The sequence below is a fragment of the Hypanus sabinus genome, chromosome 4, assembly GCF_030144855.1.
Source record: "Hypanus sabinus isolate sHypSab1 chromosome 4, sHypSab1.hap1, whole genome shotgun sequence".
Classification (NCBI taxonomy): domain Eukaryota; kingdom Metazoa; phylum Chordata; class Chondrichthyes; order Myliobatiformes; family Dasyatidae; genus Hypanus; species Hypanus sabinus.
In genome coordinates, this window is record NC_082709.1 from 4,044,111 (window position 1) to 4,067,049 (window position 22,939).

Sequence of the window (22,939 nt, forward strand, 5' to 3'; positions counted from 1 at the left end):
AATAACTTTTGTCATCTACATGGATGGCATTCCACCAGCCAATCCAGTCAATGTCCTCTTAAAGTCCATAATTATACTTATCATTTGCCTGATTCCTAAATTATGTGTATGGCTGATCCATTTCCCTCTCAGCTCCAATCTCCTCCCCATATTCTGTCATGCCCTGATCAATGAAGAACTTAGCAACTTCTCTTAAATATACCCAACAACTTGGCCTCCACAGACAACTGTGGCATTGAATTCCATGGATTCACTTCTTTCTGACTAAAATATATGCTTACATCGTATTTTGAACAAAGGCAAAATAATAACTTTTTTTTTCTTGTCCTTTGGATCAAGCCAATATCAAAGAAGGGTTGAAATATTATGACCCCAGAACCAATGCAATTTTAATTCAGGTTTCCCTCATCAATCTATGATTAATCCCATTCAGACATAATGACTTATTTTTTTTTTTCATTTCTTTCCTGTACCCCTCTGAATTTTCTGTTTCAATCAGGTCATCTCTGGCTCCTTTAGTATCCAGCAGATAGATTCCCGTCCTCTCTAATATTTATGTTCTTCTTTAAATAAGTTCAAAGTAAGTTTATGATCAAAGTACATATAATTGCCATAAACAACCTTGAGACTCCTTCTTTATCAACATTCTCAGCAAATATTGCACTCCAAAGCCACATGTATAATCAACACATAACCCGACTACCTTTGTACTTGATTCACCTTTCAATAAAATGTTATATTCTGAACAATGGGTAGCATAAATGACAAAAGCTATCACTTTGAACAAAATCAATACCTCTTATGAACACTTTGATAGGGCCAGCCCGCACATCTCAGATAACCCAAAATTTCAGTCTTTGAGGCCAGATCTGGACATCCTTTAAAAAGGCAAATCCATAACTAACTGGCTGGAATATTTACAGACATATTCAACTCTCATCTCTATGGTCCAAGGTTCTCACCTGCTTCAAAAAGGCATCTATTTGCATGGGTGCCCAACCTACCTAATGACCACCATCTGGTTGGTGGCACTTATATCAACTGTAGTGATGTGCTTTGAAAGGCTGGTTTTTGCGTGAATCAGATCCTGACTCCGGGATCACCTCGGTGGTCATGGGAGGGAGAGGAGCAGCTACAGGATCACTTCGAGTCAGGACTCAGGGACTCATCTGTGAATTTAAATGAACACACCATGACTTTATAAAAGCAGTCTGACCTCAACAGGTGGCATCCCAACAGATAGTGCGCATAACCCTCCCTCAAATATTTCCAAACTAATTCCCATACGAAACAAAAATATAGGGCATAGATAAAAAATAAAGAGTACCAATGTAATACCACAGAGTAGATACTCAGCAATCTTCCCCTTGTCCCGGTGAACTTACGATGACTTTTGTAATCCCTTGCACATGTAGGTCTGTTATCCAAGAATTTCAAACTTATTCTTAAAACGCAGTCACAAGCAAGTATGGCACTACAACACACACAGAGCGGAAAACAGTAAATAGTTGACATTTTGGGGTAAGACTTTTCATCAGGACATGGCCTGAAATGTCGACTGCTTACCCTTTTCCACAGATGCTGCCTGGCTTGCTAAGTTCCTCCAGCATTTTGTTTCTATGGCTTGGAATTCCAGCATCTGCAGAATTTCTCAATGCCACAATACAGTTGCCCCGAATGAGTATACATGCATTAGGTCCACCCCCGCCCAGACTGCACTGATCACGCGGCTGTACTCCTCTGACCTGCGAACATGCAAAGGCTAAAGAGCAAAGCTCCAGAGACAAGGGCAACGAAGAGGTGGTTGTGGGAGGTGAGGAGCAGCTCCAGGATTGCTTTGAGCCAGTGCTCATGTGGATTGAAATGAACACACCATGATTGTCACAGACTTTATGAAAACAGTCATAGACGAGCATGTCTGTACAAACTCATTCAGAGTCTTCTCCAACTACAAGGTCTGGATGAACGATCTGCTGAGGGCCAAATCATTTCTGGCAATCAAGTAAGGTACAAGAGGTCCAGGTATGATCTCCGGAAATTCCCCTCGCAGGCAGAGTGGCAATTCCACACTAAACGTGAATCACAGAAGGATACTTAACAGGGCTTGAAAGCTATCACCTCTTACAAAGTGAAATCAAACGACACAGGTGGCAAAAGGGCTTTGCTCCCAGATGAACGCAATGCCTTCTATGCTCACTTTGACAAGGAAAACATGGAGGAACCATCAGAAACTCCCACAGCCCATGATGATTCTTTGATTTCAGTCTCTGAGGCCAATGTGAGGGCATCCTTCAGGAGGGTGAACACACAGAAAGCATCTGGCCCAGGTGGAGGACCTGGTCAAGTACTAAAGACCAGTGCTAATCATTCAGCTGGAGTATTTGCTGAGATCTTTAACCTTTTGCTTCAGCAGTCTGAGTTACCCATCTGCTTTAAGCAGTCTTCACTTACGCTGGTGCCTAAGAAAACTGGGTAACCTTCCTCAATGACTATCATCCAGTAACACTTACATCCACAGTGATAAAGAGTTTTGAGAGGATGGTGATGAAGCATATCAGCTCCTGTCTAAAAAATGATTGGATCAGCTCCAATTTGCCTCCCATTGTACCAGGTCCACAGCAGATGCCAGTTTATTGGCTCTTCACTCAACCCTGGAACATGAGGGTGCTCTTTATTGTCTACTGCTCAGCATTTAATACTATCACCCCCTCAAGTCTAATTATTAAAATTCGAGACCTTGGCCTCAACGCCTCCTTGTGCAATTTGATCCTTGATTTCATCATTTGGATCATTCAGATCTCCTCCACAATCTCCATCAACACAAGTGCAACTCAAGACTGTGTGCTTAGTCCCCTGTTGGACTCACCTTACTGTGTGGCTAAACACAGCTCCAATGTCATATTCAAATTTGCTGATTACACCATTGTTACAGGCCACACTAAAGATATTATTGAAATTCAGAAAGACGAAGAAGCAAAAATGTTTTTCAAGAACTTCGGCTTTTGTGGTATGTGGCTACACTGTCTTCCAAAGTTTCCTTGTCTTCAATGCATTTCCATCCTACCTTGTCAAAAGAGGCTTTAATGCAGTGAACCACATACTCAACCAAAACTGAAATCACTTGGACACACATGGGGACAAGGCTTTTGCTGTCACAGCTTGAGCCAGATATTTCAACACTTGCTAAAAACCATCAAGCTCAAGGATCATATTGACATTGAAGCTGCTGTACAGCACACAGATACTGTATAAGCTAGGTTTAAAGACAAATAAAAATTGAAAGCAGAATCATTTTTCTCATGTTGCAAATGATAGACATGTTTTCACACTAAGGGGGTGCCGGAAAGCGTGCCGAAGAGGGTACTGACAAGTATGAAAGTGCTTTACGGGAATATTTGCAAATATAAAGCTGCTTTAGGTGATGATGACAAGTATGAAGGTACTGTAGGAAGGCATTAGCAAGTATCAAGGTGCTTTAGGGGGCTTGGCAAATATGAAGGTGCTTTGGGGGCCTTTGGCAAGTGTAATAGTGCTTTAGATCGGCAATGACAAGTATGAAAGTGCTTTAGGGGGACATTGGCAAGTATCAGGTGTTTTAGGGGGCATGAGGGTAAAAAAAGGTTTTGGAAACACTGGGTTAAGACAACAACAAGGAAAGCTTTAGGGCAGGCATTGCAAGGAACTAAATACAATGCAGTCCGATGGATAGAAATGAGTTTCAAATTCTATCTCAAGATCGTTTACATACACTTGAGAGAGCCAATTCAAGGTTTAATATCTAATCTAAAAAAAGACACCATTGGCAGATCTCAATCTCGAGAATTTCTGCAGATGCTGAAAACCCGAAGCAATACACACAAAGTGATAGAGGAACTCAGCATGTCATGTTGCGCTTATGGAAATGAATAAACAGTTGATATTTTGGGCCAAGGCTCTTCTTCAGGACTGAAGAGGAAGGGGGAAATGCTAGAATAAAAAGGTGAGAGGCTGGGAAAGAGGCTAGCTGGAGGGTGATAGGTGAAACCAAATGGGTGGAAGAGGTTAATATCTGGAGAAGAAAGAATCTGATAGGAGAGGAGAGTGGACCATAGGAGAAAGGGAAGGAGGAGCAGCCCTTGGGAGGTACATAGGTGAAAGGAAAGGAACTACTTCCTTGGTACTGCATCAAGGTAATAGCCTAGCAGACACCCCTATGTCTCTGGATAAGAGGTTGAAATCACAGTCTTCACATCACTCCTCTCAAAGAAAGCTGCCCACAATCCCATCTACATAACATTGGCTTCCCTTTTCCTTAATCTAATGACTATTTTTCCTTAGAAAATTCCAAGCATTGAAGTACAGGATAGTAAATAGTCCACTTTGTTGATACATTCTCTCAGTCACAAAACTAGAAAGTTAAAAAAAAATCACTTTAATATAATGTAATACACAAATATAAAAGTTTGGAAGTTTGAGATAGAATTTAAAATATCATAAACGAACTAAAGAAATATATTTTGCAATATTTACTCTAGGGACTCAGAAGCCAAATAAAATTGCTTTTTAAGTGCAGTGAGGTTGCTAAGCACAGAATTGTCTTTGTATGCTATTACAAACTCAATTTCATTTCATAAAACAGAGGCCATTTAATTTAATCAGCATAACCACCCACTTCCTCACTCTCATTCCTTTAATTCCCTTTATTTGAACTTATTTTAAAGATATATATGATGAAGAAGCTGCAGGCGTTTGTGTGTAGGCTGTTGCCCTGAGATGATCGATCTCTGACAAAAGCAGCCATCTTCCTTTCATCACTCCAAGCATTGGAGTGTTTTATTGTTAATAACTGTTGAGTTCAGATTCACCACACACTTTCCTGTCACCTCAGTCATTTAATACCTTCATGTGAAGGCATTCAGCATCACCTGTGGACTTCTGTTCTTCGGTCCAGAGTGACAGAACTGTGCAAAAGTCTTAGACGTATATATAGTTAGCTTTCCTAAAGCTCTTGGTCAGTGCTGTAGAAATTTTATATATTGAGCTGTATTGCTGCCACAAAAATAAAACAAATTTCATGACGTATGTGAGTGATGATAAACCTGATTCTGATATGAGTCTCTATTGTGGACTGAAAGTGGGAAGGGGTCAGGGAGAGGGGAATCATGGTTGGGAAAAGGGGAAGGGAAAGAGGAGGATGTGGGAAGCACCAGAGAGACATTCTGTAATGATCAATACATAAATTGTTTTGAATCAAATTATCTTGACTGGTGTCTCAGGTCTGGATGTATCTGCACCCACACCACCACCCTTCCCCTGCCATTCCTGTTGCACACCCCACCCTCACTGTTTCAACATCCTTTGCTCCCCTCAGACTTACAAACTCGCTGTCAGCTCCATGTTGACAAATATGGTACTGTGTAAAAGTCTTAGGCAAACTACATATGTGTTTAAGGCTTTTGCAATGTACTGTTGACAGCATGGAATCAGGCCCTTTGGCCCACAAAGTCTGTGCTAATCATCAATCATTAATCCTATTTAATCTTCCACATCTTTATCAGGACTCCCCACTTCTAACTCCTGCAGTTGGGGCATTTTACGTTTCATTTAGTCTATTTATTGGCTATATTTAAGGCAAAGGTTGGCAGGTTCTTGATTAGAAAACATATCAATGGTTATGGGGCGAAGGGAGGAGAATAGGGTAGTTTGTTCATTATGTACAATGTTGTATAATGCCAGTGATCATAGTCTTTCCATGACCATAATTGTTCTTGGCAAATTTTTCCACAGAAGTGGCTTGCCTTCTTCTGGGCAGTGTCTTTACAAGACACGTGACCCCCGGCATTATCAACACTTTTCCGAGATTGCCTGGCATCAGTAGTTACATAACCAAGACTTGTGATATCCACATGGCTTCACATGACCCTGATTGGGGGGGATCAGCAAGTGTTACACCTTGCCTAAAGATGACCTGTGACCTCGAGTAGAGATGTATCTCCACCCTGCCACCCAGAATAGGGTTGAATGGGAAAATAAATTAATGATGGAATGGTGAAGCAGACTCAAGAAATCCCATCGGAAACATTTAAGCACCACATGGATAATGCCCAGGATTAAATTCAGGGAACAATATTCAGGAATAGGAATCAACATTCCACGATTTGATTTATGTTTTGACCAAGTGTGTGATGAGGTCTGAAGCCAAGTAGTTCTGGTGAAACCTGAATTTGGCATTGGTTTGGATGAAAGGTTACAGACTTGAAATACTCTTTTCTCTTTTTCCGCAGATGCTGCCTAACCTGTGTGTTTTCAGTAGCTCCTGTTTATCTTTCAGATTTCCAGCATCTACAGTACTTGTTTTGTTCTCATCATTAGTAACTGAGTTATTGACAGTCAGATTCAGGTCAAGTATCACCGGCATAGATTGTGAAACTTGTTGTTATGTGGCAGCAATACAAAGCAATATACAATAATGAAAACAGTTTTTTTGGGGGGGGGGGTCTGAGTCCATAGGACACTCAAAGCAGCTGCACAGGTTGACTCCGTGGTTAAGAAGGCATATGTTGTATTGGCCTTCATCAATCATAGAATTGAATTTGGGAGCCAAGAGGTAATGTTACAGCTGTATAGGACCCTGGTCAGACCTCACTTGGAGTACTGTGCTCAGTTCTGATCACCTCACTGCAGAAAGGATGTGGAAACCAAAGAAAGGGTGCAGAGGAGATTTACAAGGATGTTGCCTGTATTGGGGAGCATACATTATGAAAACAGCTCGAGTGAACTTGGCCTTTTCTCCTTGGAGCAAAGGAGGATGAGAGGTGACCTGATAGAGGTGTATAAGATGATGAGAGGCGTTGATCATGTGGATAGTCAGAGGCTTTTTCCCAAGGCTGAAATGGCTGCCACGAGAGGACACAGGTTTAAGGTGCTTAGGAGTAGGTACAGAGGTGATGTCAGGGGTAAGTATTTTATACAAAGAGTGGTGAGTGCATGGAATGGGCTGTCAGTAACGGTGGTGGAGGCAGATATGATAGGATGTTTTAAGAGGCTTTTAGATAGGTACATAGAGCTTAGAAAAGTAGAGGGCTATGGGTAAGCTTAGTAATTTCTAAGATAGGGACATGTTTGGCACAACTTTGTGGGCCAAAGGGCCTATATTGTGCTGTAGGTTTTCTATGTTTCTATGTTTCTTTCCTAATGGTGTCAATGAGAAGAGGGCATGTCCTGGGTGATAGGGGTCCTTAATGAAGAATTCCACCTTTGTGAGACATTGCTCCATGCAGATGTCCTGTATGCTTAGGAGGCTAATGCCCGTGATGGAGCTAATTGAATTCATACCTTTCTGCAGGTTACTTTGAGCTTGTGCAGGGCTCCCCCTCCCATACCAAATGTTGAATAATTGCTGCTTCATAGTACTGCTGACAATACATCCTACTACTTTATACATGATTGAGATTAGATGGATGAATGGTAAACGGATTGGTGGTAGACATTGCCTACATAAACTTCTGCAAAGCTTTCGACATGGACCTGTATTGTAGGGTAGTCTTGAAGGATCGATCACATCGGAGATTCTTTAGAGATATACAAAATTATGAGGGGTATAGATAAGGTGAATACATGTAGGATTATTCCCCTCAAGCTGGAAGAGACTAGAACATAGAAATTTACAGCACATTACAGGCCCTTCAGCCCACAATGTTGTGCTAACCATGGAAACTACAGTGAGGACTGACTGGAATTACCCTAGCACATAGCTCTGTATTTTTATAAGCTCCGTGTATCTATCTAAGAGGCTCTTAAGAGACCCTATTGTATCCACTTCCACCTTTATCAAGTCACCTCTCACCCTCCATCACTCCAAGGAGAAAAGGACAAGTACTCAACCTATTCTCATAAGGAACGCCCTCCAATCCAGGCAACATCCTTGTAAATCTCCTCTGCTCTCTCTCTATAGTTTCCACATCCTTCTTGTAGTGAGGTGACCAGATTTGAGCACAGTACTCCAAGTGGGCTCTGACCAGGGTCCTATATAGCTGTAACTTTACCTCTTGGTTTTTAAACTCAATCCCATAGTTGATGAATGCCAACATACCATACACCTTCATAACAACACCTGATTCCATGGCTTCACATGACTTTGATCGGGGGCAGGGGGTTTGGCTAATTAGGTTACACCTTGCCTAAAGCTGACCTACAGGCTAGTGGAAGGAAGGGGTTTTTACATGTCCTTTGGTAGAGACATATCTACATCCTGCCACTGTGCTGTATCACTTTATAAAATAAAATAAGTTAATTGAAAGCATAAAAGCACATGGTAGCACAAGGCAACCCACCATTGCTATATTCTGCAGATTATAACTTCACAATATTTCTGGAGCTTCTTAAAATAGTATCAGAGAGACACACAACTGTCATGATGCTGTCCCGATTTTAGTTTCAACCCAAAATATCAATAATTTGTTTCCTCCCACAGATTCTGCTCATCCCAGAATTCTTCTAGTAGCTTTATTCTTCCATTACAGTTACTTCCAAATTTATACAATCTCCAATGTATTACAAGTTTTTCAGCCTAGAACTTCAGTGACAAAGTTTATCCAGAGGATCATCTTGTTCCAAGGAGCAATCAGGAATCACTCCTGGAAGAAGTTACAAATGTGCATTACTGGTTAAAAGGAAAAGTCCTGCTCTGCTGTTAGAAACCTGACCCGATTGGTCTCCACAGTTTAACTTGGATACACTCCCTGAATTTCTAACTTTCAACTTTATTATTCCTTGTTTTCCCCCATGACTTCAACTTCAATCATGATCGTGCGGCCCAGTCTCTAATCTGCAGTATGGGTTGTGGTTTTTGTGGAGCACTCGGGTTAGCAGAAGGATGAAAAGCACAGAATTTGCCTTAAAAAGAATCAACTCAGCCTCATTGATTTGAAACATAAGCTATCCCAGACTGGGTAAGAATAATAATTTCCATGACAGCTTTTTCTAAGTTTTCCAAAAGAAACATTCACAAAGAATGAAATCATCCAATGCAGAAGTGACCCACTCCAGACTAAATCATAGATAATGATTCACAAAGAATCATAATCCTATTTTACTCTGGAAAAAGAATTGTGGTGAACTACATATACCTGTCTGGACACACCCCCTGCTGACTGCTCCTGTGGCTCCTCCCACAGACCCTGGTATAAAGGTGATTGAGGTCTGAGCCCGGCCTCTCAGTCTCCAGGATGTAGTACGGTGGTCAACCACTGCTTGTTCTTTCTTCCAGTCAATAAAAGCCGATATCTCACCTTTACGTCTCAGAGTGAGTTATTGATGGTGCATCAATTTTATTGACTGGAAGTTTTTAAAACATGGAAAGCGTTTTACTTCCGGAAAGATTGGATTTGGACCCCCAAGACCCTGAAGCAGCTCTTGCCTTTGAACTCTGGCTTGCATGCTTCCAATCATACTTGGAGGAGGTCAGTGCAACTGAACCCGCTGTTATGCACCAAATTCTCCTCTCGAGGGTCACCCCGAAAGTTTACTCACTTATCAGAAACCTGCCGACCTACGAAGGGGCACTGGACGCCCTCAAAAGACAGTATCTGCGGCCAGTGAACACCGTCTACGCAAGACATCGCTTAGCTACGCGACGACAGCGGCCTGCAGAATCGAGCGCCGAGTTTCTCCGAGCCCTACAGACACTCGTCCGAACATGTGACTGCAAAACTCTCACGGTGGAACAGCATGCAGAGCTCTTGGTACGAGATGCCTTGGTTACAGGAATCAGGTCAGTGTATGTACACCAGCGGCTGCTGGAAAATGCCGATCTTACCTTACGCTCAGCGATCGAGATGGCCAACACACTGGAGGCTGCTCTGCACAACGCTGACACTGTCCAGCCGCATGATCCCCCGCCGGTTCCATGGACACCTCAGACCCCGCCGCCGCCGGTTCCCGCAAGCGAATTCACCAACGCCGCTGCCTGTCGCGATTCCACGAACTCCCCGAACCCGACCACAGCTGCTGCCAGTCACAAGCCCGCGCAGTGTTACTTCTGCGGACTTGAAAAGCACCCCTGGAAACGCTGCCCGGCCTGAGAAGTGACCTGTTCCAGCTGCGGGAAGAAGGGCCATTTCGCCAAGGTCTGTAAGTCTAAACCATGAGCGGGGTCGGGCAATGCTGTGTGTGAGACATCAGGGACACCATCTTGCACGCCTGGATGGGGGCGGCCATCTTTGTCTGCGCCAACATGCCCCGCCCCCTACCCGCCGCTGCTTACCGGGCACCAAGACGGCAGTTCAACTCTGGCCTCCGTAACCCTCAAACAAAGCGCCCCACACCAGCTTGCAAGGTCAATGATGGACATCCTGGTGGAGGGGCACAGGACTAGCTGCCTGTTTGACACAGGCAGCACTGAGAGTTTTATTGACCCAGACACAGTGCAACACTGCAGACTCGTGACCCAGCCAGTAAGCCAGAGGGTCACCATGGCTTCTGGGTCATATTCCACAGACATCCAGGTGGATTGTGTAGCGACATTGGTGGTGCAGGGCACAGAATATCGGAACTTTGCGCTACTGGTCATGCCTCAACTGTGCACGCCTGTGCTATTGGGGCTGGACTTCCAGAGCCACCTTGAAAGTGTGACTATGGCATATGACGGGCCCCTCCCACCACTCACTGTCAGGAATCCTCAGTTTGGTGGGACATCGCCATATACCCCGCTACTGACCACACACACACACCAAAGCACACATCCCACCCAGCACCATGCCGACAGCTGCACTACTGACACCACTTGCAGCCTCTCCACCCTCAAGATCCCTCCCCCACCGCTGTTCGCCAACCTGACCCTGACTGTAAACCTGTGGCAACTAAAAGCAGGAGGTACAGCGCGGGGGACAGGGTCTTCATTCAGTCAGAGGTGCAGTGGCTGCTCAGGGAGGGGATCATTGAGCCAAGCACAAGCCCTTGAAGGGCCCAGGTGGCTGTTGTTCGGACCAGGCAGAAAAATAGGATGGTCGTGGACTATAGTCAAACCAATAGGTTCACGCAGCTTGATGCGTACCCCTACCCCGCATCGTGGATATGGTCAACCAGATAGCTCAGTACAAGGTGTACTCGACAATAGATCTGAAATCCGCTTATCACCAGCTCCCCATCCGCCCGGAGGACCGCCCCTACACCACCTTCGAGGCAGGCGGCAGGCTCTATCACTTCCTGCGCGTCCCCTTCGGTGTCACGAATGGTGTCTCTGTCTTCCAGAGGGAAATGGACCGGATGGTGGACCAGCGTCAACTGAAGGCCACATTTCCCTATCTGGATAACATCACCATCTGTGGTCAGGACTGGCCGGATCACAACGCCAACCTCCAACGATTTTTCCAAGTGGCCAAAGCCCTGAACCTTACTTATAACAGGGACAAGTGTGTGTTCGGAACCACCCAACTCGCTATCCTTGGGTATGTTGTGGAAAACGGGGTCATTGGCCCTGATCCCGACCATATGCGCCCCCTGTTAGAACTCCCTCTTCCCACCACTCTCAAAGCCCTCAGACGGTGCCTGGGCTTCTTTTCCTATTACGCCCAATGGGTCCCCCATTACGCAGACCACTTTTCCCCTCTCTATCGAGGCCTGCGCGGCCTTCAGCTGCATTAAAGGGGACATTGCCAAAGCAACGATGCATGCGGTGGACGAGACCATTTCCTTCCAAGTAGAGTGTGACGCCTCCGATTTCGCGCTTGCTCCTACCCTCAATCAGGAAGGCAGGCCAGTAGCATTCTTTTTCGTACCCTTCAAGGCTCTGAAATTCAGCACTCCACGGTGGAGGAAGAAGCCCAGGCCATAGTGGGAGCTATTAGGCACTGGAGGCACTATCTCGCCGGCAAAAGGTTCACCTTGCTGACTGACCAGCGCTCAGTTGCATTCATGTTCAACAACCAACTGCGGGGCAAAATCAAAAATGATAAAATTTTGCGGTGGAGAATAGAACTCTCCACCGACAACTATGATATCCTGTACCGGCCTGGAAGGCTCAATGAGCCCCCTGATGCCCTATCCCGGGGAACATGTGCCAGTGCGCAGCTCGACCGACTATACGCGCTCCATGCACATCTTTGCCATCCGGTGGTCACCCAATTTTACCATTTCGTGAAAGCCCTGAACCTGCCGTACTCCCTTGAGGACATCAGGTCGATGACCAGGGACTGCCAAGTCTGCACTGAGTGCAAACCGCACTTCTACTGTCCTGAAAAGGCGCAACTTATCAAGGCCACCCGCCCCTTTGAGCGACTGAGTTTTGACTTTAAGGGCCCCCTTCCCTCCACCGACCGCAATGTCTACTTTCTCAATATTATCAACGAGTACTCGCGGTTCCCCTTTGCCATCCCCTGCCCCGACATCACTGCCACGTCCGTCATAAAAGCCCTGTGCAAGCTCTTCACTCTGTTCGGATGTCCTTGCTATATCCACAGTGATAGAGGGTCTTCCTTTATGAGTGACGAGCTGTGCCGGTACCTGCTAGCTAGGGGCATTGCTACTAGTCGGACCACGAGTTATAATCCCCGGGGAAATGGACAGGTGGAGAGTGAGAATGCCACAGTGTGGAAGGCCACACTTTTAGCCCTTGAGTCAAAAATGTTGCCGATTGCTCGATGGCAGGAGGTCCTCCCTGAGGCCCTCCACTCTATTCACTCCCTGTTATGTACGTCCACCAATGCCACCCCTCATGAACACCTATTCTCTTTTCCCAGGAAGTCTGTCACTGGGACCACCCTACCAGCTTGGCTGACATCCCCAAGGCCAGTGCTGCTCCGGAAACATGTGAGGAGTAATAAATACTCCCTGCTGATCGAGAGGGCTCACCTTTTACATGCAAACCCCCCAGTATGCCTACGTGGTCTTACCTGATGGGCGGGAGGACACGGTCTCCGTCCGCGACCTGGCGCCTGCAGGAGCAGCAGACCACTACCCTGAACACTCCACGGTAACTATGAACCCTGTACCCGAGGTGAAACAGCGCACACCGAGCCCTACACAGACTCCTCACGACACTCCTATACCGGGCGTCTCGTACACGTATATACCAGGTGCCTCGCACACGCGTGAGGGATCACTGACGCCTAGTGGGCTGACAGCTCCAGTTAGGCTGGAACCAGCACAACCTCCGTTTCCGGTGCAATCACCACCGGCACCTGTGCAATCACAGCCGGTGCTATGTAGATCGCTGCAACAGATTCGACAACCTGAATGATTTAACCCGTAAGAAACTTTGCCACATGGGGACTCTTTTTAAAACAAAGGGGGGGTGAACGTGGTGAACTACATATACCTGTCTGGACACGCCCCCTGCTGACTGCTTCTGTGGCTTCTCCCACAGACCCCGGTATAAAGGCAATTGAGGCCTGAGCCCAGCCCTCAGTCTCCAGGATGTAGTATGGTGGTCAACTACTGCTTGTTCTTTCTTCCAGTCAATAAAAGCCGATATCTTGCCTTCACGTCTCAGAGAGAGTTATTGATGGTGCATCAAGAATGGAATTTAAGAGTGCTGTGGTTTGGGCATATTCTTACTGCCTGTTATGCTGCTAGTATTTAGGTTAGCAATGAAAGCCCTCCATCTTCGGCAGTGTTCAGAACTTCCTTCATCTTGTCAGTAGCTCTCTCTTGGTCTTCACTACTATCATTGGCTGGAGACTCCAAAAGCCAGTGGCACTCAGGTGTAGAAGGATTTTCACTGCTGTTTCCATAACTATTTCATCTTACCGGTCAGGGTTGTTTGCTCCGAGCTGGGGATGTGCAGTGGTACAGTATTTCTCATTTGGTTTTCTGACAGTCTCGCTTAATACAACTGGTAACTGGTGACTGTCTTGGCAACTGCTTCTCCTGTTGTAAGCTCATGAAATTTACTAGTCCTCAGAACTCCAAAAACCCTTTCATTAAAATCTTGATATTTGACAGTATTGTTTCACTGGCTTTTCTTGTTTTGTTTATCCTATCTCACGTGGGCACAGTTGTGAAATGCTAGAAGAACTCAGCAGGTCAGGCAGCATCGATAGAAAAGAGCAAACTGTTGATGTTTCAGGCCGAGACCCTTCATCAGGGCTGGAAAGGACAGACACCAGAATAAAAAAGAAAGAGGAGAGGAAGGGAAATCATTAGAAAGTGGTAGGTGATGTAAGGTGGTTAGGAAAGATAAAGTGCTGGAAAGGAAGGAATCTGATAGGAGAGGAATGGGCTATTAGAGAAAGGGAAAAGTGTTGGTATTTCACTGGAACAAAGGAAATTACAATGGCATGAGAGGGGAACTGGCCAAGGTTGACTGGAAAGGAACATTAGCAGGAAGGACAGTAGAGCAGCAATGGCTGGAGTTTCTGTGAAAAATGAGGGAAGTGCAAGACAGATGTATAGGACTCTCAGTACCAGTAACAGTTCAGGCTAACAAAATGGCTTCTCTGTAATGCTGTAATGGGTTTCTGTGTCTGGTATGTTTAGGTTATGGCTACTGATGAGGGGGGAAATAACCAATGGAGGATTGTTATGCATCTTGTATGTGTAAGCTGAGTGGGAGTTTGTGGTCTTTATCGGGAGGCGAGCGAGGAGGACAGATGTGTGAGGAGCGGACAGCGGTTCCAGAGTGATGGATACTGGATGTCGACGGTTCAGACGGTGGCCGAAGGCTCGGAAGGTTGTTGTGGATGAAACTGGAGGTGTGAGCTCCAACGTATTAAACTATTATGTGCAAAAACTGATGAACTTATTTACTTTGGCACCTTTAGGTTATCTGTTTCTACTAACCCATCACAAAGTGATAACTATAAAGTTGCAATTATTTACTCATTTTTGGGTGTATTGTCTGATATTTGTGTTGCGAGCATGTACTGGGGGGCATTTCACTGTATTTACACCGAAGTATTGTGCTATTGGCGGGCCGCCGGCTGTTCACCCTCGGCGAAAGATGGTCAGCTTAGGGCATGTGGGGTTTCTCATCTGGGAGTTGAATTTGTCACATATGGGGTAATTGGCCCCGGTTTAAACGAGGGGAGATGGATTCGGATAGGACTGAACTCTGGTGTCAGATTGAGGACTTACCCGTTACTCATGCCTGTGTATTAAGTAGGGTGGACATGCGTACCTCGGACAAAGTGTTAATTCAATGTTTGAGTACGGTCAGAGCTATTGGTAAGGTCGAAATCGTAGGCAGAAGGATGGGTAAAATGGGGGATTTAAGCTTTGTGTTATCGCGGGTTGGTGCTGACATCTTGGCGGTGGGACGGCCACCGTCTCTCGGTGACCTCAGTGACGCGGGACCATGTGGCGTGAACATTGTCACCGAGGGAAAGTTTGACGTGTCTGTTGGGACACCAGAGGAGTTGCCAGCAGCTGGGGGTGGAGAATTTCGAGAGCAAGTCCCATCATTTTTGTAGGATGAAGGAAGGGAGTGGTCAGATTTGGAAAATCTCATTGGTCCCCCTCTCCCATGGAAAGGGGAGGGTTCGGAGTTGGCGTCAGCCATTAACTCCTTGGTGAACAAGACGGCAGGTCCTCGTCAGAAGTTAAGAATTTTCTCAGGGAGGTCTCCCACCCCCGAAGGGGAGGAGGATTATGAGCTCTGGGTAGACCACGTCTCTCGGCTGCTGGGTGAGTGGCAGTGTTCTGAGGAAGAGAAGCGGCAGAGACTGGTTGACAGCTTGAGAGGGGTGGCAGTGGAGGTGGCAAAAAGTGTGAAAGGCAGCAACCCCTTGGCTACCTGGAGGGTGTATCCACAGGCATTGGAGGAAGCTTTTGGTCTGACAGGGGGCATGGTGGAGCTTTTAAGGGGGCTCTGGAGCCTACATCAGGAGGAAGGGGAAAAGCTTTCTGAGTATCTTTTCCAGGTAGAGCGAAGGATAAATTGTTTGAGACAACGGGGGGTCATTTTGGAGATGGAGGTGAATGAGATCAGGATAGACCAGGTAGCCCAGGGCACCCAGAGGCATGATGTAATTGCTACGAGTCTCCAGAAGTCCCATAGATGACGGTCCCCCCATCTTTTGTGCAGTTGCTCAGAAAGGTGAGGGATGAGGAGGATGCATTGGAGTTGGAAGAGGGCTCTGTCAGTACAGTGCAGTCCTCCATGGTAGCCCCTTGTAGTGAAGTAACTGTGGCCAACTCCAATCATGAGATTGTGAGGGAGGGAGTTGTGGCAGATGGGGTCCTTCCGCATGAGGGGACTGGCGGAGAGGGCCCCTCCCTGAAGGGACGGACGGCACAGAGGCCCGGGGGAGGCCAAGGACCCACGAGACAAGGTGTGTGTTATAACTGTGGGGAAGAGGACCACTTCAGGTGGGAATGTGACCAGCCAGGAGCCCCTCAGGGGGAGACTCCATGGGTGTCCTAGCAGGAAGGAGGGGGTCGGGAAACTTAGAGGAGACGCAGTGAGGGAACTGCCTGTGTCTCTGGAAAAGCACATTCCCAGCAATGTGCCACGGATTCCCCCGAGATGAGAAGACCCTATCCCAGAAGGATTGGTGGGACCCCGATCCAGTGTGTCCATCCAGATAGAGGGAATAGATGCAAAAGCCATACTTGACACGGGGTCGCAGGTCACGCTATTGTGCCGCTCGTTCTAACATCAGTATTTGTCATCTTTACACTTAACGTCCTTCAGTGCCCTGGAAATTTGGGGTATCAGTGCCTGTGATTACCCATATGATGTTTATTTGTCCATGAGGCTGGAGTTCTTCGAGGCCGAGGTGGGAGTGTCTGAAGCTCATGAAGCCTTGGTACTGGTTTGCACAATTGCGACTGGAGGTGTGTCCATTCTGGTAGGGACCAACACCCCTATTGTGTGGAGGCTCCCAGGGGCCTGCAAGGAGAAGGCGGGTGAGGACTTTTTGGAGACTTTTTGGCTGACAAATGAAGTAAGAGCCAAAGTAAAAGCAAAAGTGAGGGGATACAAGGAAGCCAAAGCTCATGGGAAGATAGAGAATTGAGAAGCTTTTTAAAACTTGTTGAAGGAAACTAAGAAGGTCAATAGGAAGGAAAAGATGAATTATGAAAGGAAGCTGGCAACTAGCATCAAAGAAGATACTAAAAGCTTTGTTTAAGTATATAAAGGCTAAAAGAAAATTGAGATAGAAAACCTACAGCACAATACAGGCTCTTCGGCCCACAAAGCTGTGCCCAACATGTCCTTACCTGAGAAATTACCCAGGGTTACCCATAGCCCTCTAATTTTCTGAGCTCTGTATACCTGTCCAGAGGTCTCTTAAAAGACCCTATCCTACATGTCTCCACCACTGTCATCAGCAGCCCATTCCACACACTCACCACTCTCTGCATAAAAAAACTTACCCCTGACATCTCCTCTGTACTTACTTCCAAGCACCTGAAAACTGTGCCCTCTCATAATAGCTCTTTCAGCCCCGGCAAAAAGCCTCTGACTATCCACACGATCAATGTCTTTCATCATCTTATACACCTCTATCAGGAGTATCTCCAGCGCTCCAAGGAAAAAAGGCCGAGTTCACTCAACCTGTTCTCATAAAGCATGCTCCCCAATCCAGGCAACATCCTTGTAAATCCCCTCTGCACCATTTCTATGGTTTCCACATCCTTCCTGTAGTGAGGTGATCAGAACTGAGCACAGTACTCCAAGTGGGGTCTGTCCACTTCCCTATATAGCTGCAACATTACCTCTCTTCTCCTAAACTCAATCCCAAGATTGATGAAGGCCAATGCATCGTATGTTTTCTTAACCACAGAGTCAACCTACGCAGCAGCTTTGAGAGTCCTGTGGACTCAGACCCCAAGATCCCTCTGATCCTCCACACAGCCAAGAGTCGTAAAGCAAAGCCTGCCTTTGACAAACCATGCTGACTGTTCCTAATCATATTATACCTCTCCAAATGTTCATAAATCCTGTCTCTCAGCATCTTCTCCATCAACTTACCAACCACTGAATAAGACTCACTGTTGTATAATTTCCTAGGCAATCTCTACTCCCTTTCTTGAATAATGGAACAACATCTGCAACCCTCCAATCCTCCAGAACTCCTCTCATCCCCATTCATGATGCAAAGATCATCGCCAGAGACTCAGCAACATCCTCCCCCACCTCCCACGGTAACCTGGGGTACATCTCGTCCAATCCCAGTGACTTATCCAACTTGATGCTTTCCAAAAGCTCCTGTACATCCTCTTTCTTAATATCTACATGCTCAAGCTTTTCAGTCTGCTGCAAGTCATCCCTACAATCAGCAAGATCCTTTTCGGTAATGAATACTGAAGCAAAGTACTCATTCAGTACCTCTTCTATCTCCTCCGGTTCCATACACACATTTCCACTGTCACACTTGATTGGTCCTATTCTCTCATGTCTTATCCTCTTGCTCTTATCATGCATGTAGAAAGCCTTGGGGTTTTAATTAATCTTTTCTGCCAAGGCCTTCTAATGGCCCCTTCTGGCTCTCCTAATTTCCCTTTTGAGCTCCTTCCTGCTAGCATTATCTTCCAGCTCTCTTTCATTACCTAGTTTTCTGAACCTTTCGTAAGCTCTTCTTTTCTTCTTGACTAGATTTACAGCCTTTGTACATCACTGTTCCTGTACCCTACCATTCCTTTCCCTGTCTCATTTGAACATACTTATGCAGAATTCCACACAAATAACCCCTGAATATTTGTCACATTTCTTCTGCACATTTCCCTGAGAACATATGTTTCCAATTTATGCTTCCAAGTAAAATGCTTTCCTAACATATCTGAATTGTGATCACAATCTCCAAAATGTGCTCCCACTGAGAGATCTGACACCTGACCAGGTTCATTTCCCAATACCAAATCAAGTACAGCCTCTCCTCTTGTAGACTTATCTACATATTGTGTCAAGAAACCTTCCTGAACACACCTAACAAACTCCACCCCATCTAAACCCCTTGCTCTAGGGACATGCCAATCGATATTTGGGAAATTAAAATCACTCACTACGACAACCCTGTTATTATGACACCTTTCTTGAATCTGCCTCCCTATCAGCTCCTCTAATGTCCCTGTTACTATTTGATGTTCTATTAAAAACACCCAGTAGAGTTATTTACTCCTTCCTGTTCCTAACTTACACCACAGAGATTCCATAGACAATCTCTCTATGCCTTCCTACTTTTCTACGGCCATGACACTGTCTCTGATCAACAGTGTCTCCCTCCCTGTCCTTTCTGAAATATCTAAAACCTGGCACTCAAAGTAACCACTTCTGCCCCTGAGCTATCCATGTCTCTGTAAGGGCCATAACATCATATCTCCAAGTATTGATCTACACTCTAAGCAAATCAGCTTTGTTCATAATACACCTTGCATTAAAATAGACACATCTCAAGCCATCGGTTGAGTGCGTTCGTTCTCTATCACCTGCCTATCCTCCTTCTCGTCTCCAAGCTTTCTCTATTTGTGAGCCATCTGCCTCTTCCTCTGTCTCTTCAGTTTAGTTTCCACCCCCCAGCAATCCTAGTTTAACTCTCCACAATAGGCTTAGCAAACCTACCCTCCTGCATTCAGGATTCAGAATTCATTCAGAATCCCCCTGGGATTCACGTGCAACTCATCCTTTTTGTACAGGTCACACCTGCCCCAAAAGAGGTCCCAATGATCCAGAAATCTGAATCCCTGCCCCCTGCTCTAATCTCTCAGTCACACATTTATCCTCCACCTCATTCCATTCCTATACTCACTGTTACGAACCCCGCAACTGGGTCACTTACCAGCAAAGATAGAGAGGTCCGTTGGAGTCTGATGATACTATTTTTAACAGTATTTATTGGTAAAAATACACAAAAATAATGTCAATGCAAATATACAGATAATATACATCGTCAATACTAAACCTAAAAGTGCGGGTATAATAATAATCAATAAGTAATAAGCTCTATCATTATCTAAGGGATAATGAATTGTCCAATGGAAATCTAAAGTTCATTTCAGTTCATACAGGCTCCAGTGTTTGTTTGTCGCTGTGTTGCAATTGTTGGAGAGAGAGAGAGAGAGAGAGAGATAGAAGAATGGGAATAGTTACAGCTATTGTCTTTGCCAACCTTCCTTTATGATTTTGATCCGTTGGTGTCTCGTTGTGGCCGTCCCAGTGTGACCTCTCCTTTAGCTAAACCGTTCTTCCGTGATGAGCCCGCCACCCAGGCAAGGGAGGACACACACGAGCTCTCACCAGCTTTCGCTATAAAACGCTGTCACTGTATTTCTAGCGTTTCTCCTGGTGCGTCTGAGGGGTGTTCCCCAGACCCGACTTTTATCCCCACTCATGGGGTTTCAGATCAATCAAGTTGGGATGATGCAATCCCTCAACCAGACCACTCTGGCTGCCGACTGAGGGGCTTCAATGAATAGTACAGTACTCAATACACAATCCCTCTCCAAGAGACAATAGCAGTAATCAGTGGTTCCGTTCCACTTTTGTTAGGAGACATTCCACCTTGTTGTGTATTCTGCGTTGTCTATAACAACTGCCTTTGCTGTGATCCTGCATCTCTCTCTCTCTCTCATTACTGACATGATGTGTATCTCTCTCATTTCCTGGGTCTTAGACCCGAAATAATAGCGATCTTGCGATTCTCAAAAAGGAGGGGGCGACTTTGCACCCTTTGGCCCCTCAGAGTTGCTCCACATTTGTAACATCACTGTCATGTGGCACTTTGTGGTCCTGATTCTCAACTTCCTTCCTAACTCCCTATAGTCTGCTTTCAGAACCTCCGCCCTTTTCCTATCTGTATTGTTGGTACCAATATGTACCACAGCCTCTGGTTGTTCTCCTTCCCACTTCAGGATATCTTGGACGTGATCAGAAACGTCTCGGACCCTGGCACCTTGGAGGCAAACTACCATCCAAGTTTCTTCCCTGTATCCACAGAATCACCTATCTGACTCCCTAACTATAGAGTCCCTATCACTGCTGCCTTCCTTTTCCCTTCCCTACCCTTCTGAGCCACAGGGCCAGATTCTGTGCCAGAGGCACGGCCACTGTTGCTTCCCCCAGGTAGGTTGTCCCCCCAACAGTACTCAAACAGGAGTACTTATTGTCAAGTGGTACAACCACACGGGTACTCTCTAGCCTCTGACTCCTGTCCTTCCTTCTCCTGACTCTTACCCACTTACATGTCTCCCCAGGCCCAGGAGTGTCTACCTGCCTATAGCTCCTCTCTAACACATCCTCATTCTCCCTGACCAGACGAAGGGCATCGAGCTGCATCTCCAGTTCCCTGATCCAGTCCCTAAGAAGCTGCAGCTCAACACATCTGGCAGAAATGTGGCCATCTGGGATGCTGGGAGTCTCCTGGACCTCCCACATCTGACACCAAGCACAGAAAACCAGCCTCACACATATACTTCCTGTCTATCTACCTCTTATTGATGCCCCGTGTGTCAGGGCCTTCCTACTCTGTCTCCCTTTTCTCCGACAACTGCTCCTCTATCGTCTGCTCTATAAGGCTGTCTCCTTTTAAACTCCTCTTGCTGTTCTCACTCTGACGTCTACACGCTTGCACAGTCGTGTCCTGATCAAACCATTGAAGAAATAACCAATAGAAAATGACACTGGAGATATTGTAATTTGAGACACAGAGATGGGAGAGGATCTGAATGCGTACTTTGCATCAGTCTTCACGGTGGAAGACATCTGCAGTGTACCAGACATTCAAGAGTGTCAGGGAAGTGAAGTTTCTGCAGTGAAAATTATGACTGAGAAGGTGCTCAGGAAGCTTAATGGTCAGAGGGTGGATAAATCTCCTGGACCTGATGGAATGCACCCTCGGGTTCTGAAGGAAGTAACTGGAGAGATTGCGGAGGCATTAACAATGATCTTTCAAGAATCAATAGATTCTGTCATTGTACCGGATGACTGGAAAACTACAAATGTTACTCTGCTATTTAAGGAGGGTGGGAGGCAGCAGAAAGGAAACTATAGACCTGTTAGCCTGACTTCAGTGGTTGGGAAGTAGTTGGAATCGATTGTTAGGGCTGAGATTACGAAGTACCTGGAGGCACATGACAAGATAGGCCAAAGCAAGCATGGTTTCCTGAAAGGAAAGTCCTGCCTGCAATTTTTTGAGGAAATTACAAACTGGGTAGACAAAGGAGATGCAGTAGATGTGATGTACTTGGATTTTCAGAAGGCTTATGACAAGGTGTCGCACATGAGGCTGCTTAGCAAGATAAGAGCCTATGTAATTGCAGGGAAATTACTAACATGGGTGAAGCATTGGCTGATTGGCAGAAAACAGAGAGTGAGAATAAAGGGATCCTATTCTGACTGTTTGTTACCAGTGGAGTTCCACAGGGGTCAGTGCTGGGACTGCTGCTTTTTACGATGTATGCCAATGACTTGGACTATAGGATTAATGTATTTATTGCTAAATTTACCAATGGTACAAAGATAGGTGGAGTAGCGGGTAGTGCTGAAGAAACAGAGAGCCTGCAGAGAGACTTAGGTAGTTTAGTGGAATGGACAAAGAAGTGGCAAATGAAATACAAAGTTGATAGTGCATGGTCATGCACTGTGGTGGAAGAAATAACTGGGTAGGCAATTATTTAGATGGGGAGAGAATTCAAAATGCAGAGATACAAAGGGACTTTGGAGTCCTTGTGTAGGATACCCTAAAGGTTAACCACCAGATTGAGTCAGTTGTGAAGAAGGCAAATGCAATGTTAGCATTCACGTCTAGAGGTATTGAGTATAAGAGCAGAGATGTGATGTTAGGTTCTATAAGGCACTCCTGAGACCACACTTGAAGTATAGTGTGCAGTTTTGGGCTCCTTATTTTAGAAGGGATATTCTGCCATTGGAAAGGGTTCAGAGAAGATTCACGAGAATGATTCCAGGAATGAGAGGGTTACCATATGTGGTATGTCTGGCAGCTCTTGGGCTGTTTTCCCTGGAATTCATGAGAATGAGGGGGATCTCACAGAAACATTCCAAATGTTACAAGGCCTGACCAGA